This window comes from Eumetopias jubatus, unplaced genomic scaffold (assembly GCF_037043125.1).
Source record: "Eumetopias jubatus isolate StellerSeaLion01/CBP00866 unplaced genomic scaffold, mEumJub1_p1.0 scaffold_3, whole genome shotgun sequence".
NCBI classification, from domain to species: Eukaryota; Metazoa; Chordata; class Mammalia; order Carnivora; family Otariidae; genus Eumetopias; species Eumetopias jubatus.
In genome coordinates this window covers 178,711,001-178,725,037 of record NW_028274809.1, presented here as the reverse complement: position 1 = coordinate 178,725,037, position 14,037 = coordinate 178,711,001, and the positions used below count along the sequence as shown (strand labels likewise).

The 14,037-nt window shown below is 40.5% G+C and overlaps 1 protein-coding gene across 2 annotated transcripts in view; it reads right to left on the bottom strand.

The window, feature by feature from the left end:
• The window catches only part of GPC6 (glypican 6), a 1,069,763-nt gene that overhangs the window by 26,680 nt on the left and 1,029,046 nt on the right, over positions 1-14,037 (bottom strand). The gene's annotated exons all lie outside the window — the stretch shown is intronic.

Sequence of the window (14,037 nt, the reverse complement as noted above, 5' to 3'; positions counted from 1 at the left end):
CTCCAGGAGATTTTGCCCATGGCTGTCTATCTGTCTACCTGAGGCCCAAAGTCCATCTATACTGGACCTTTAATTTCTCCCAGATCTTCCCTGTGAAGTGTGAGATGTGAACTGTGAGAAGGCCACCTGCTGTGCTCCGCCAATCATGCCCGCCCCAGAATTCACTTCACTGGGCACCTGTTGTGTGCACCTGGCCGGAAGACCTATTTGTTCATGGTTTCACAAAGATTCCAATGTACCTATTTTATCTGTATGAAAACCCAATGTAGCTGGATGTAAATAATATATACCATATCTTTAGAAAAAAGATGGTTAATATTTAAAGGGCTACACACTAAATAATACATATCGAGGGGGGAAAGACAATGTGAATATTTTATAGGCTGAAGGTCATTTGTTAGCTTGGGAAAACAATCTGTTTAAAGAGACAAAGTCAGCCTCACTTTTACCTCATGGACAAGGCCACTTTACTTGGTCAAGTTAAGGGAAATTCACAATAGATAATACTATTCTTGCAACCCGAGAGTTTAATAATCCAGTTTCAGAGACTGTGACCTTGTCCAGCTTTACTCTAGAGAAGCATGATCTTTTATTACAGCACCAAGTCATTCAATTCACTGTGTGAACTTGCATTAGAATTCAAGTCGTGTATATTCCTTCAGTGATCAAACAGAGGTCTGTGAATGAACCTGTTCACAACTTCTCACACTCACTTGAAAACATATACTGATGGTCTAGAGTAGGGTATTTAAAGTTCTGAAGTCTCGGAGGGAATGCTAACTCTTCTGATGTGGCCCAATATCCGTAAACGCAATCCCCCTAATACTCTTGAGGAAGTCGGGGTTACTAATGCTAGGTAGTTCAATGAGGAAGCTGAAGACACAAGACTTGCTCAGTATACCTGCCTGATTTATGTTCAAGTCTGGACTCAAGTCCCTTCTGCTGACATAGTTTTTAGCATCCTATTCATGAGAACTTCAACTTCGCATGTCTTTTGAGTGTGTGAAACTCTTTGAGATTATTTTTCATGTCTCACATTGTCTATAGTGTAAAGATTGGGCAGGTCCTTGAGATGCACAGAGAAGCCACTCACAACATGTTTCCTTTCAGGAAAATATTAACTGAGTCTTGGGGATGACAGTAGGGTCCTGTTGAACACAGTCTGTCAGTGAACCCAAAGTAGACTTTGGCCACACGACACACTGAGCGTTGTGCTGAGTGCCTGGGTCACTACACAGCCTAAAACCAACCTTACATTCTGGGCTTTCTCAGATGTTCCCAGGGAATCCAATGGTAAGTTCTAGTCTATTACCATGTTTTTCAAAATATTTCAAAATATTACCATATTTAAAAAAAATATTATGTATATTTTCCTGTGGTATGGTACTTTTTACATTCCTCCCCAAGGAGACAAACACACATGTATTTTGTAGGAAAAACTAAGAAGGATGAAAAAAATCAGCAGGAAGTGAGAGAATCCTTGAAGTTTCAAAAAGACAATGCTTAGTTTTGTTGAGTTTCTTAGGGGATGAGGAATTGGATGAAAAATTTAAAGTCTGTGTCATCCCGCCTGGCCTCAGGCTTGGAGTTCCTTGACTACGTGATGATGCTATGGAAGTGCATGACCCTGAAAAGACAGATGAGGTCTTTTTCTGGTAAAACACTGGTCCTCACGGTGGAATTAATATGGGAAAACCAGAAATATCTTCCTATGCTGTTCACGTCAGATGTTTGCAGCCCATTTTGAGAAAACAATCGAGTTTCAAATACTCATGTTTATACCTAATGTTCTGATTGTGCCTCATTCCCTATGGTATTGCATTTTAAGCAAGTGAGGGTAGTAAGCATTCTACACACCTTGGAGATGACACAGTCTGACACTGAACTATCATTGAATTCAACAGTGAGGAGAAAAAGACATGGAGACATTAGGTCTGCAGAAATGCATATGAAACCAAAGTATTATTTTGCACAGTGGGTACCTGAATTGTGGTACTCTTTACTTCTCAAGTGTGAAAATATAAATAATTTCAAGGAGTGATGTTATCCTTGAATCATGAAATTTGGAGACTCAGCAGAGCTTCCATTGTCCAAAGCTTCTAGAGCATTCTTGACAGGTACTCACCTAGACTCCATTTAAACATTTCCAATGACAGATATCAATGCCTACTGTGAAGAGGACTTGAAATTTTCTGCCTGACCTAAACTAAGTCACTTTCCCTCATGAGCAGTTCTGGGGATTTTCATGGACAAGGCTTGACCACAAAGTATAAGCATATTCTTGTTCTTCCTCCTGTGACTGACCCTGAGACTGACCCCCAACCATTTTGCTTGCTTTGCTTTGTTCTTTGTGATCTATAGCTAGTTTCGGGCTGCTGAGAGTGGATTCTGTTTTTCTCTGACCATCACCTGGTAAATTCTCCCTTTGCTTCGCTTCTGACATTGGGTCTATCCAGTCTTTGCTCTCTCACTCTCTGCTCTTGGCTTTTGAGGTCAGCTCTATCTTCCTTGGTTGTTAACATTGTTCTCTGTTATTTCTCAGGCATTATTTTGGTTGTGTGGGTGCAGAAATCTCCAAGGAGCTTTCCCTGATCTAGAGCATGCATTGTGACAAGCACTGATTCTAAATTAGGTTATTAGAAATGCTGTCTTTATATGGCAGGATAGGAAGATCTCAGATGCATTCTCAAAAGAAGAGAATGAATTCAGTATTTTTAGCAGTTATGTAAGGCACATTAAGGCCATTCAGATATTTAATAACTGGTCTCTGTTCCCACGACCATCTATTCTATCACTGTGGAATGAAAACTTTTGGAAGTTCTTTATGGTTTGAAGAACAGATTTCCTCCACTTTCCCTCAATTACCTAATGTACCCAATAAGATCATGGCAATGGCCTGGGATTGATCCCTTTTTACAGGACTGACAGGGAAATTATCACTAATTCAGAAAACTGCCAGACAAAGCTTATATATTTAGTAGCCCAATTTTGCCAATGTGAAACAAAGTTTGATGTTGTGAACATCTAGTCTTGGTAAAAAAATTCTGATTATTTGCCAACTATTATTTCAAATGTGCAACCCCATTACAGGATCTTTGACGATACTCAGAAAATCAATACAGAATTTCTACTTCTACCTGTGGTTGACATAATGCAATGATTCAGTTAGGCACATAACCACCTGAAGTTACTCTTAAAATATTGAAATCTCATCTTCAGGAAATGAAATCCAGGATATTAAAAGTACGTCTGCTAACTTAAAGAAGTGTGTGTGTGGGGGGCATACAGTTTTGAGTTTAGGCATTCCTGAATATTTGAGAATTCATCATTTAATTCCAAACGTTTGAGGCTGTATTGTTTCACACCAAAGCTGAGAGATAGATGTGTATTTTCGTCTCTTCCTCTGAAGCCACTGTAGATATTTGGAACTTACTAGGGAATGAGAAGCTTTCTTTTGCTCACCTGAGATTGCTGTAATTGAGCAGGAACTTCTTAAGGAAGGTGTTGCAAATGTGATTCCATCCACCAGGGAGTGTACTTGCAAACATGTTCACATGTTGGAAAAGTAATTTAGATGCATCACAGAAAATATTCAGAAAGTGGTAGGTGGAAATCAGATGTATCAAAATTCTAAAGCCATTTAGGGTAGAGATGGGTTGCCCTAAATGTCTCATGGTCTAGGCAACCAAAAGCACATAAATCTCTTTTGGGCATGTGTGATTTGATTTATACTTAACTATGTAGACTTCTACTATGTGATATAAAATAAATGATATTTTTGCATCCATTGTGTTACATTTGCAATGTAACACAATGGTCTGCCTTTTCCTTCATGAATCTAATTGGCAATTGGTTCAAGTTTAATTGCCAGTGATTTTGGCATGAGGGATTTTGAGGAACAACAAAATGAGATACTAAAAAATGCAGCCAAGAATGTAAATCACAGGATCCAAGGATGTCTATGAATTCTACCTCAAACATATGGTCTATACATTGGGAAAAGAAGAGTATGATTTAGTGGATAATTTCTTCCGTGAATCTCAACTCCAACGTCCCTCCCCTAAGACTCCTCCTCTGACATCCACAGTCACTCCCCAGTGTGTGCTCCAAGGGATCCCTCTGGTTTTTCCTGTCCTAGAGATGTCCCTGTTCCTTGTAATGGGTTTTCCTGCCCAGATTGCAAGGGACCTAGGGGCAGGGCCTCTGTCCTTTGTGTTCACTGCATCCTAGGAGATGAGTGTCCTATCTGGCACAATGCCTGGTTTATAGTAGTACTCAATAGATAGCAAATGAATGAATGAATAGGTAGATAAATGAAGTAGAACAGGCAGAGGGTAAATTTAAATTCTGAAACTTCAAACAAATTGTAAGTGAAATTTAAATTCTTGATGCTCTTACTTAAAGAATAACTTATTGCCATCGGGAGGGACATCTCTCTTGTAAACGTCCCTATTTTAGGGAGAAATGGTTGCTCAGGGTCTATTTATGGGTAGTCAACTCAATTACACACACACACACACACACACACACACACACCTGTTTAGTGTGCACAATGTACTAGACGCACAGTGATAGATACGAGATGGTCCTGCCTTCAAGGAACTTACTACCCAGTAGGGGAAGGAGATGACATATAAATAAGCTTAGTAAATCTCATACTTTCATGGATTGTAGGGCACAGTATAGTCAGTGTCTTATTATTGAGTAGATATGGTGGAATCAAGGGGAGCTCCAAGGAAGAGGTGGCAGTTGAAATGGGACTAAAGGATGAATAGCATTTTGCAGGTAGAAGAGTCCGGAAGAGCTCTTTTTGGCAGAGGTACCCTACGTGGCAAAAGCTCATAGATGTGAAGCCTCTTCAGTAGGGGAGAAAAGTGCCCAGTACATGGAGATATGTTTGCTTTTACTGTATCTTTGGCAAAGTCATATAATTTCCCTACAAATTGGTTTCTAAATGGAGAAAATACCACCTCCTCGACTATCTTCTTAAAGATTTAGTAAAACTTGGTAAGTTAATATATTGCTAGGGCACTTGGAGCTGGAAGTTCTTAATGCATAGAAATATCTCTATGGGGACAGATGGCATAGGGTGACTAGCATGCACTCTTTCTTGGAAATCAAGTACTTATCCCTGTGAGGTAAATTACCTTTTCCTGGGAGCCATCTGGTTACCTTCAAGATCCAATTTACCCCCTGAAGCATCAATGAGGGGTGCCATTTACTCCTCTTATGATTAGACTTCATGATATAATTGTACTTGACTTTCACCTTTATATCTTAAGCATCCCATAACCTCAATAGATTCTCTTAGTCTCCTACAAGCAGCAAGGATGTCAGAGATCTCCCTTTTTAGCTCTAGTGGGAGAGGAACAACCTGCGAAATGGCAGAATGGCCTTTCTGGGTCAGAAAGCAATGAGAGTCTAAAGCAGCCATATGCAATAGAAATACTTTACCCTAGTATATCCAAAATATTATCATTTCAACATATAATACATCTGAAAAAGTCTTAATGAGATATTTTACATTCTTTTTTTGGTACTACTCTTCCACCATTCAGTGTGTATTGTATACTTACAGCCCATCTCCATTCAGTCTACAGATATCTGCAGTACTCAGTAGCCACATGAGAGTAGCGGCCACCATATTGGACCATATGGATTGGTCTCAATCTAGTGTGTTTTTTACACTTAACAGCACATGTCAGCTCTCTCTACAGCACATCTCAAGTGCTCAATAGCCATTTGTGGCTGTTGGCTACCATACTAAGAATGCAGGTGTAAGGTTCTTCCTGAGCATATTAGGAGTGGGGGCCAGTGATATAAGAGCGGCTGGATTGTTTGAGAGGAAGGCAGGCTATTAGCTTAACATTAGAGCATTCTGCATGTCCTTCTGAATTCTTTGGGTAGGCTTCACTTCAAATTAGCAGAACTCATTTGTATGTCTTTCCTTTGATGTCATTCTTCTGTTGTCCACTGCCTCCCCTTAATCAACTGCCCAAAATGCACCAGGAAAGAACTGAATTGGAGTTAGGTTATATTTGAAGTCTGGCTGAAATCCAGCCTATCCCTAGAATTGTTTCCGTTTAAATAAATGGGAACATGTTGCATTCAGCTTTGTGACATCTGCCAATACTTTGCCTGTGTAACAGAGATTTTTTGGCTTATGTTTGTTTATTTTTACTTAAGTATAACAATCATCCAGAAAAGTATACAACTCATATATGAAGAGTCTGAAGAGCTTTTTCTAAGATACTCATAAAAAAATCTTAAAGGGTTTTTTTTTCCCCATATCCCTTTCTTTTCACAAGATTTATTCTCTTGAAAATTAATGGCACCAAGCCATTGATATGCAGAAATTGCAGGTTACTAAAGAGCAGAGAGTATCTTGTTGATTTGCTGTAATTTTGAGTTATAAATTGCATTGGCTCTGGGCATGTGCATGCATCTTAAAGACAAAAAGCTGTCAAAAAGTTGAAGAAAAGAAATTAAGTTCAAGGCAGTCCAGTATCATCCCACCGTTTCCTTCAAGAATCCAGCCACACCCGTAGGTGGTTAGAGACAGGCTTCCACTAGAGCCACCTGATGGCACTGTTGTCCAATCTTTCCGCCCCTTCCGGCACTTCCTACAGGCTTCCCAGAAAATAAAATTGTAGATTGTTCGACCGCATATAAAACTGACAACCCTGTTATTTTAAACTTGAAACTGACAGGCTGTTATTTTAATGAGGTCTGCCAGAGCCAAGGTTAACCAAAGCTTTATTTCCCTACAAAATGTTAAGGCCATAGTTCTCAAAAGGGGGATGTGAAATTTTATGTTATTGATACTTTCTGTGACTGTATAAGTTTTAAGATATTTTTTGACAAGTGAAGCTACATGACAAATATAGACACGTTTATATATATATATATATATATAGCCAAATTATGCATTGAAATTGGTTCAAATTTCTCCCAAAAGGTCCTTTTGCTCTGTTATACTTCGCAAAAATTAAAAAAAAAAATCCTTTTCTAGAGTTATCCATTTCTGCCTATTTTGAAGCAACAGTATATATTTTTAGCACCTTGACTTCCTAGCTTAGTGGGTCAAAGGAAAATTTAAAGCTATTTTAATCCTATTAATATTCCAAAATGAAATCAAGTATAGTATTTGATTCTTTATTTCTACGAATAAGCTTAGATCCAGAACAGTAAAACTTAGAAAGGATTTTCTCTTATAATAGGTACTTCTATAATGTGTGATGGTTAATGGCATTATGATTTATTTCCTTTCCCTTGAAATGCCTCTTTATATTGATCAAGAACGTATTTAAAATCAGTTGCCAATTATGCCAATATTAAAAACATTGGTAATCACCTTTTCTCAAGTGATTTTGCTAATGCTTTTTCCACGTTTTTGCTTGCTCCACAAATTAATTTCTAACATTTAATGGATCTTCCTGTCTAAAGTTATGAATGTAGATCCTGCAAATACTCCATCCAGTTCTACATTTACAGAATTTCCTTTAAATGAGTATTGTAATCGGGACTCTTGCAATTGGCCAAAGAGGCCTGTCCACAAAGAGACTTAAACTCGGGAAGAGCTGTGATTTCTGAGAGCCGGCCTCAAATAAATGAATTCATGTTCAGTTACTCATTGGTGACAATGTCAGCTTAATTCACAGACACTTAACACAAACCTACTATGTCTATAGAACGGTGCCTTGTAGACCAGGCTTACAGGACCTAGTAAGAAACTGTGTCCTCAAAACAAGCTACGTAATTTGTGGAGCACGGTGCAAAATAAAAATGTGGGGCTTCTGGTTAAAAAAAACGAAGAAGAATTTTAACCTGGCAGTAGCAGAGCATTAAATCAAACGTGGGATTTGATTCTAAATGTGGGACCCTGTGCAACAGGCATGAAGCTGCCCTGGCTGGTCCTAGTGGGATTTCACTGATACATATAACCAGGAGATGAGACATGTGTTCATAACAATCATGAAAGCAGTGATGGCTGCTCCATATTACTTCCAGTTTGCACGAACATGTTGAAAGGTACCTTCACTTTACAGCAAATTGACTGAGAATGCAGCTCTACTGTGACTTCTTCCTTTAGTGAGATGTCATCTACAGGGTGGACACCACCATGAACCCATCCTTCACACCTCGTTGTGTAGTTCTCATGACCCCACTTGAGCAGAGGAGGCCGGGGCTGTGAGGGGGAAATCACTTGGCCTCAATCACAGAGCACAAGCAGCAGGGCCTGATTTTGAACCTTGACAGTTGGGCTTCAGATCCTCAATTTGCCATTACAACAGAACTGGCCAGCTAGGATGTTTTAATGCTTCCTAAAAGCTGTGTGGCCTGCTGGTAGGTCTTACTCATTTCAAAAAGGATGGAAAATATAGCGGAGGAGGGGGAAAGTGCTCTGGAAGTCTTTGTACAACCCTCAGTTTATTGGCCCATGTTATTTTTCTAGTTCTCCTCTAACACCACTATGATTCTAGCAGTGCCTTCCAAAGGATTCCCTATTTACCAACCTTTTACAATAAATACTACCATGGTTAGAGCAGCCCTGCAAGTAATTTCCTAATTTTCTAGGCCTTTTAAAGAAATGTCCATAGGGGCACCTGAGTAGCTCAGTTGGTTAAACGTCTGCCTTCGGCTCAGGTCAGGATCCTGGGGTCCTGGGGTGGAGTCCTGCATTGGGCTCCCTGCTCAGTAGGGAGTCTGCTTCTCCCTCTGCCCCCTCCTCTCGTGCTCTTTCAAATAAATAAATAATATCTTTAAAAAAAAAAAGATCTAGTATTTTAAACTCCCCTAGGAGGTCCAAAGAGAGAAAAAGAACCAAATGTTGTTTGCCTGGTTACTCTTCTGGTTATGCACAGTGGTAAGTTGTATTGTTTTTTTTTTTTTTTAAGATTTTATTTATTTGACAGAGAGAGACACAGTGAGGGAGGGAACACAAGCAGGGGGAGCGGGAGAGGGGGAAGCAGGCTTCCCGCTGAGCAGGGAGCCCGATGTGGGGCTCGATCCCAGGACCCTGGGACCATGACCTGAGCCGAAGGCAGATGCTTCATGACTGAGCCACCCAGGCGCCCCAGTTATATTGTTCTTGAATCTATCTATCTATCTATCTATCTATCTATCTATCTATCTATCATCTATCTATCTATCTATCTATCTATCTATCTATCTATCTATCATCTTTCTATCTACCTACCTATCTACCTATCATCTATCTTAATTACTGGCAGAAAAAATACTTTTTGGGTTGTGCTAAGATCATCCTAGAGGGACAACACCATAAAATCTAGGCCATTCCTCCAACACACAAATGTGAAAAAAAAAAAGTCTTAAAAATCCCTCTTGTCTTTAAAATGGGAAAAGTGTTCTTGTTCTGGATTTTTTATTCATAGAACTGCATGGACCAGCTCATCCCATGGGTTTCTGTGACAAAGGGAGAATTTCCCCATAGGGCTACATATATAGGTTGGAAATCCAACCCTACATATTTAATGGTCTGTATCTAACAACTTTGCATTTGAAATCCTCTCCTTGAGAGTTTCTCTTATGAAATGGAAAGTAGTAAAGAAAACAAAATTTTCACCACCCTGCCACAGGAGTCCATGGAGAGTTGAAAGAGCTTTGCCTTTTCCTATTACACTGTACTTGGGAATTCGGTCGGGAAACTAGATGGTAAATCTGATTCAGCCAAATCCCAAGCACTCGGAGGAATCATCTTTTTATTGCAGATAAGTATAAAAACAGTAGTGGAAGCACCGTGGAATCTTCAAGATAAAATGCCAGGGGCTATCCGTTAATGGATTTGGTAGCTAAGCAGTGGTACTTAGAGAATAACTCTTCATCTCTTCCAAAAAAAAAAAAAAAAGATCTCAACCACAGGACCTCTGAATATAAATAACTATGACGGTGATTGTGTTGAGTTAGCCTCCGTCTTAGGTTACTTTTCTGTTCTTCCTTTGAAGAGTTCTGTTTTATCCCGGAGTGTGGGGCGTTGCTCAGCACTGTCGCCCTTGCGAAGGGCGAAGCAAACTTAACCTCTCCAGTCTTGCACCTGAATAAGTAAGATTCACCAATTTGATTTTTGGTATTTTTCTCATTAGGAGGGATTTCTGAATTTTTATAATATGCCACCGTGATCCATAAATCACAAATTCCGCTGACATGTTTCATTTTCTTCCTCCTTTTTACTACAATAAAGGGAAAATTAAACAGCCTTTTGAAAACAGTTTTCATTTCCTTACTTCAATTTCTTTTCTTTTTTTTTTTTAAAGATTTTATTTATTTATTTGACAGAGAGAGAGAGAGAGAGAGAGAGCGCCAGCAGTGGGGAGGGACGGGGAGGGAGGGAGAAGCAGACTCCCTGCTGAGCAGGTAGCCCAATGTGGGGCTGGATCCCAGGACCCTGGGATCATGACCTGAGCCGAAGGCAGATGCTTAACCTACTGAGCCACCCAGGAGCCCTCAAATTATTTTCTGTGTGGAAAACCAACTCTCTTCTTCAAAGCGAATGTCTTAGACAGACATTTTAATGTCTTTTTTACAGACATTCAAAAAGCTCAACCCATGTTCAATTTATTTCCTTTTCAAGTAGGTAGGGCTTTTTAAGGGTTTCCTCCAAAACAGTCAAAAGCGGGGTGTGATTAAAGTCAGCGCCGGAATGAGGTGCGTCACTAAGCTCCCTTCATTATGTATACAGTTGGGACGAAAGTCCAAACTTTGAAGGAGCTGGGACTTGGGCTCAGAACTCAATGTTGGTCTGAAAAGGTGACCCTTTCCACAAGAAGCTGGGAAGCCTTCTCACTTTTGTTTGATAGTTTTGGGGTTGTTTGTTTGTTTGTTTGTTTTAATAGTCTTTCCTGAAGACAGAGCAATAAGAGACAGGCTTATGAAAACTTGATTTAAAAAAGGATTTTAGGAGAATGTGATGAATATTCCGGGCAATTAGGGAAACACCCTGTGTGGTCTTTAAAAGGAAAAGAGCCTTTCCCTGATCAAAAATGGGTAGCACATATGTGGTGCTTGGGTCACCTGTATCCAGGTGCTTGCTCAAAGTGCTCTAAGTACAGACCCGACCACTAGAGCGGCAGCCTGGCAATCTGCATTTCTAATGAGTTCTCCCCACCCCTGCCTGTACCCGCAACACATCCCACCCACGGATTCAGAAACCAGAAAACCGAGACGCAGAGCGCCAGGGAGTAGACAAGGTGATATCAACAGGGCACATTTAGCCCTGTGACTTTAACTTTGTTTTCTTTCTCTGAAAAGTCTTTTCATTTTCAGATTTAACCTAGCTTTTTACATCTACCTTTTCTAAGATGGTAAGTCAGGGTTCCATGAGTTTTATTGCAGTAATTAAAAATATATGTATTTTTAAAATCTTTTTATTTGTTTACTTTTTTTGAATATGCAGTACTACTGCCAGAACTTAATTCATGGTCTTTCCTCTCAGAGGGCCAAAGGCACGGCTAGTACCGTGTGTGTCCATGCATCCGGTCAGCAAGCATGTATTAAGGACCGTCTCTGTGTGAGAAACAGCGGGGCTACAAAGAGGAAAAAGATGTCCCTACGTTCAAGGAACTTCCTTGTTTGGAGAAGTGTAGACATCAAAACAAATAGTAATACTGTGTAACGTCAACATTGATAGAAATTGGGTGAAGAGAAATAGAAGCTTGAGTGTAGAGGGGTTGGTTGCGGGTTTTTTCAAGAGCAAAGACCAGTGACCCAAAGTTGATTAAACTGAGAGCAACTGTTAAAAGGTAAAAGTACTTAAACCACAGCAAAGGAGATGAGGGGTGTTAAATTACAATCCATGCAATAGGCACATGGTAGTACCCAAGGGCAGTGACCACTTAACCAGAAAAGCAATGAAGTTCCAGGAAGGGTCTAAGACGTGAGGTTGGCACACTCAAGGCCTGGGTATCTGCACTTGTCTGAGGATGCTACAGGTGCCTTTAATTAAAGGACTCTTCACAGGTGTGTTCACATCATGTCTTACAGGTGATGCATGCTGCTTCAATGGTTAGCATTGCCAGAGAAGAAGTAGCAGATGGTAGAGAAGTATGGAGAGAAGGTCCGGGTCTGCCAGCACCGGTAGGGTCTTAGAGAGGGTTTCAGATGAGGTTACTTGAGCTGGCTCTTGAGGAATGTTAGAAGGGGGCAGGCCGGGCCTCCTAATCAGGTGGAACAGCTCCATGTTTGAAGGCTCATGTGGACCAAGCCCACGCAGGCTTTGAAAAGTAGTTTGGTGTGAATGGAAAAGTGGAGAGGCAGGATTTTTGGCCAGAGAAGTGGGCAGATGCCAGCAGATGCTATGGAGTTTCACAGCCTACAGTGAGCAGTTTAGCCTCTGTTCTGGAGCATCTGCTGAAGGGTGGCACAACAGTTCAGGTGGGGTCAAGAAGGATGTGCCGGGCCTGTGCTGGGAAACCAGTGTGGAGTGGGCAACGATTTGGATTGGTGACAAGAGGCCATCGGGCAGGGCCTTATTGTTCACACCTGTCATGGATTCTTAGGTGGCAACTGCATGACACATATTCCATTTTAATTAGACTATGCTTCTTACAGAGCCCCTTTCCCTCTCTATGTGCTTGCTCCCTGCCAGCTCAAGCCTTTGCCCATGTTATTTCCGGGAAGTCACTTTTCCCCACTGGGAAAGACATCTCTCTATCCACAGCCTCTTCATCCTTTAAGGCAGAGATCACGAAGAGAAAGAAATTGGAGAAGTGGGCTGTTTGTCCATTTCTCATTTATTCATTCAATATCTACTATGTTCCTGGCACTGTCTTAGGTACAAGATTTGAAGTTGTGACCAAAAAATAAATCAAAATAAAAATTTCTCCCTTCATGCAGCCTATGATTTCTCTAGAGGAGTCCACTGATCAACAGAGAAACCAGTAACATATATATGTCAGACAGGGTTAAGTGCTAAGGAGGAAAATAAAGTGGGGGAAAGGGGTTGAGTCTGCGTGGAGGGGGGTGAGAAGATGGGTTGTAGTTTTAGATCAAATGCTTATGGAAGGTCACACTGGGGAGGTAATTGATCGTGTAAGGAGGTAATTTCTATTCTTTCACTAGACACATTTGGATTAATATTGATGGCAAAGAAATTCCTTCATTTTTCTAAGAGATACTCTCTCACATTTTCCTTGAAACATAAGTCTCTCTTGGAGCATCATTTTTCCACTTTGGAGAGTATGTATATGGAGAAGTATTTCTCTTACATAAGAAAGCAACAGCACAGACATGGAAATAAAAGTTGACTGACACCTGGCCTTGGTTGGGGAGACAGCTGAGAGACAGGATGGAGCATGGGGCAAAGTGGGATGACAACACCCCAAGAAAGGAATGATGCCACGTGGACAGGGGACCCAGAGAGGCAGACCTTGTTTTACAACAGAAATATATAGATTTGAATGTGGAGTCTCTTGACTTTTACATTATCTCTCCTCCTCCTTCCCTTTCATCACCGCTACCACAACCACCACCACCATCATCATCATCACCACCATCATCATTACCACCACTGCCACTGCCCCCACCACCAACACTGCGTCGTAGGTTGAATCAAACACATCTATATAGCTGGATTTACCTTGAAGGATGACAGTTTTCAATCTCTGCTTTATGGTTTGGTTTGAGAACAGTCTCTGCCCTGAAGCCTTCTTGGGTAATGTCAATTCATGCCACTTTCTACATCCTCTACATTTTGTGCTCATGTACTTATTTATTCATTCAGCACTTGCCCAGAGCTTACCGGGTACCAGGCACTCTGATAGGGACATGCTCATGATTAAAATACACCTTGCAGAACCTTTAGTTAAATTCTTTTGCTATTATTTGTGCCACATATAGAATGGAGAGTTTTGGAACTGGAAGACACTCTCGGAGTGAAATTTATTTTGATCATCCTATCATACAAATGAGCATTTTATTTTATTAGTATCTCGTACATTTGGCTTGTTTATTGTTTCATTTTGGGATGCGTTGCCTCTATAAAACATCTTCATGCCCCTGGTAAGGAACCATATCTTGTAC